Here is a 4,403-nt window from a genome sequence, read left to right as displayed (position 1 = left end):
TCCCACCAAGGATAGAACCGCATATTGAAACGCTTTGCAAGGTGGATATCATTACATCAACATTACATAATAGATGGGGATACATACAAGAGGCATGCAATGCCACACGAATACAATATCACAATACATAAGAGCATCATCCGACTACGGATGGAACACAAACAGAAACTCAAACGACATACACCCTGCTAGCCCAGGCTGCCGACCTGGAACCTATCCCCTGATCGAAGAAGCAGAAGAAGAACTCAACGCAAGCAAGCATCGCTCTCGCGTCATGATCATCGCATAACCTGTACCTGCAACTGTTGTTGTAGTAATCTGTGAGCCACGGGGACTCAGCAATCCCATTACCATGGGTATCAAGACTAGCAAAGCTTAAAAGGGAAAGGAAGGGGTAAAGTGGTGAGGTTGCAGCAGCGACTAAGCATATATGGTGGCTAACATACGCAAATAAGAGCGAGAAGAGAGCAAATGGAATGGTCGTGAAGCTAGCAATGATCAAGAACTGATCCTGAACTCCTACTTACGTCAAACATAACCCAAAACCGTGTTCACTTCCCGGACTCCGCCGAAAAGAGACCATCACGGCTACACACACGGTTGATGCGTTTTAATTCGGATCTGGTGTCAAGTTATCTACAAACGAACATTAACAAATTCCCATCTGCCTATAACCGCAGGCACGACTTTCGAAAGTTTATACCTTGCAGGGGTGTCCCAACTTAGCCCATGATAAGCTCTCGCGATCAACGAAGGATATACCTTCTCCCAGGAAGACCTGATCAGACTCGGAATCCCGGTTTACAAGACATTTCGACAATGGTAAAACAAGACCAGCAAAGCCTCCCGCTGTGCCGACAAATCCCGATAGGAGCTGCACATATCTCGTTCTCAGGGCACATCGGATGAGCCAGACGTCGGGTTGGCATAGACCCTGGTTGCCTAGGGGGCGCCGGACATCGCTCGGTTTGGACCAACACTTAGACAAGCATTGGCCCGGGGGCGCTAAAATAAAGATGACCCTCGAGAGGGCGACTCCCAAGGGAAAAGTAGGTGGTGGTGAGGCAATTGGTAAAATCAATGTTGGGCCTTGCTGGAGGAGTTTTATTCAAAGCGCACTGTCAAGGGGGTCCCATAAATCACCCAACCGCGCAAGGAATGCAAAATCCGGGAACATAACACCGGTATGACGGAAACTAGGGCGGCAAGAGTGGAACAAAACACCAGGCATAAGGCCGAGTCTTCCACCCTTTACCAAGTATATAGATGCATTAATAATAATATAAGAGATATTGTGATATCCCAACATAATCCTGTCCACCATGGAGCAATCTTCAACTTCACCTGCAACTAGCAACACAATAAGAGGGCTGAGCAAAGCGGTAACATAGACATGCAATAGTTTGCTAGAAAGGGTGTCAAAGGTTAGAGGTTCATGGCAATTTGGGAGGCTTGAAGAGTAAATGATAGGTAGCGCAGCAAAGCGATAGAACGAAGCAACTAGCATAGCCATGATAGTAGTGAGATCTAGGGTAGCGGCCATCTTGCCTGAAATCCCGCTTGGAAGAAGAACAAGTCCATGAAGAAGACGAACGGATGAAGCTTAACCAAGCGTAGACGAACGAATCCTCACGATCGCAATGAAACGGGAACTATCGAGAAGAAGCACACAACATAGTAAACACATCACACATGAACAAGGCATGATGCACAAACAAGCATGATGCATGACAAGGCTACATGAAGCTACTCATGGCAAGAGATGATGCAAACAAGAGCAACACATCAAGGCAAGTTTAAATGAGGCCGGGAACAACATATAACAATTCCGGTAAGTCCTCATATGCAAGTTTCGAAATTGGTCCATATCTGAATAAACCTTATGTTCAAGTTGTTAAACAGCAATTTAAGATGCACCAAGATTATCTACACGAGATTCTAGTCAAGTTACATATAAGGTTCATTTAGTTCGGAGCTACGGGCTAGAAGATATGAGCAAAACAAGTTAAACATGGCATTGCTGCAAAATGCATACAAACATCAAGAAAACACACCAAAACGAGGACGCAACATGATAATATGAAAATATATGCAATTCTAAGCAAGTTTCATATAGAGCACACTCAAAACGGAACAACGGTTCAACACACACTATACAAGTTATAGCAACAATCTGTCCAAAACAGCGACTAGGCATATTGCAAGCACCAAAACAATATGTTACAGCACCCCAATATGAAAACAAAAGGCATGGGCATGATGTACAGGTAGAGCATAACAAAACATGAACACTGAGCTATCTCCAGAAATCACTAGAACATGCTCAAACACACATGGCAATATTGCAAATAATATCAGTTCAGACTTTGCAGAAATTAACATCAGGTTGCAATGTTTAGAGCTATCAAACAACATGTTACAGGAACTTATCATGGCAAACAAAGGCATGTAATGAATCTAGTAATTGCCTAGAACAAAAGTCCCTTACTAACCATGAGCCAAAAAGGATCAGAAGATATGATGGCACCCATGTAAACATGGCAAGTTATATTACAGATTCATACATGGCAGGAACAACGATAATAAGGCATGTTTGTGAGCTTGTAACACTCACCACAGAGCAATACATGGCATGGCAAGGCAACCAACCGTAAGAAGGCATGTTTATGAAGCTAAGCACGGCAAGAGAAAGTTCATAGGGTGCATGGATCACTAACAACAATCATGGCAACAACTAAACTTAACGTTAACAGGCTGACAACAACATTATTTAGCAACTTTGGGGCAAGTTTACAACAAGATACAGCAGGCTATAATTGCATCCAGGGGCATGGATGGATAGACCAAGACATGTATAACAAAACACCCTTAGTGAACATCTCCAGATTATGCACATAATGACTTGTAGCAGCAGGTTTACATAGCATCACGAAATAACAGATTCAGCCTAGCAAAACAGTAACAGCAAGTACACTACTTAACAAGCTCGATTCACTCACCACAAGTCATTGCATGAAAAGATAAGCACAACATCAGCAAGAAGACATGTTTATGAAACAAACCAAGGCAAGAACAAGTTCATAGCATGCAAGGATCAACTACAACAACCTTGGCAAAATTGAATAACATGTAAACAATCTGCCAGGAAACATTTTGCAGCAAAAGTAGAGCACGGAAATGACATGCTAGACTACTTCATAATTGCAACCAGGGGCATGAATGTCTATAGAAAAACCATATGTTCAAAACATCCTTACTTAAGTATCTCCAAATATGCATGGATCTCTCTGTAGCATCAAGTTTACATGGCATCAAAATAACAGCAGAACAGGCACTGAAATCAGCAACATCACGAAGCCTAGTTTGCATGCTTGTGCTAGTCACCACATTGATCATAAAAATACATGGTAAGCACCTCTATAAAGAAGACATAACATAGATCAAAACACATGTAGACATCAACCTCATAGGATGCACACATCAATCATGGCAAAAAAGACAAATGAGCATGTTCTGTTAATCGACAGCAGACAACATCATATAGCACTCTTGCAACGATGATTCAGGCATCAACATGAGCTCAAATGAACATGATGCAATGGAATGAAATGAAGTACTCGTTGAGGCGAACAATTTGACATATTACACGCACGAAACGAAGCAGTATGCATGGAGATATGATGTGATGAACATGGCATAAAATATCACAGATTCAGGGACTTAGTGGAATTTCACCTCGGGGACAAAGTGGACGGGGCGATCCGGGACGGAGGCGTTTGGATCGGGGGCTTGGTGGATCTGGTCCGGATCCTCGGATCCGGCCGGAGCTCCAGCGAGGGCGAACTCCGGCGAGCTGCACGGTGGCCGAAGACGGAGGGGACGACGACGATACGGCCGGAGGGACGAGGGAGCGGGGGAGGAGAGGCGCGGGGCGGAGCTGTGGAGGCGGAGCAGGGAGGCACGAGGCGAGGCGGGGCGTGGCCGGACGGTTGACGGGCGGAGGAGGCCTCGCGGCGGCAGAGGTGGACCTCCGGCGAGCAAGGCGGCGGCGAAGGCGGGCGCCAAACTTCGAAGGCGGAGGGCGAGGCGCTCGGGCGCAGGGAACGGCGTGGTTCACGACGGGGGGCAGGATGGGACCACCAGAGGACGCGGCGGCGGGGCGCGGTGGTGAGCACCGACGAGCTCGCCGGCCAGAGGCGGGGCCGAAGGGAGGCGCGGGCGGCGGGTGCTCGGACTGAGCGGCGGCGGCGCGCGGGCTCGCGCGGGCCCGCGATGGGCCTGGCGGGCCGCAGTGGTGGGGCGGAGGCGAAGTGCCACGTGGCGGCCGCTGAGTGGATGCAGGGAGCGGGGCGGACGTGTCCGGCCATCACAGACGTGTCCGGTGGCGACGGGAGGAAGAGGAC

The sequence above is a fragment of the Triticum aestivum genome, chromosome 3B (assembly GCF_018294505.1).
Source record: "Triticum aestivum cultivar Chinese Spring chromosome 3B, IWGSC CS RefSeq v2.1, whole genome shotgun sequence".
NCBI classification, from domain to species: Eukaryota; Viridiplantae; Streptophyta; class Magnoliopsida; order Poales; family Poaceae; genus Triticum; species Triticum aestivum.
This window is presented reverse-complemented; position numbering follows the sequence as displayed.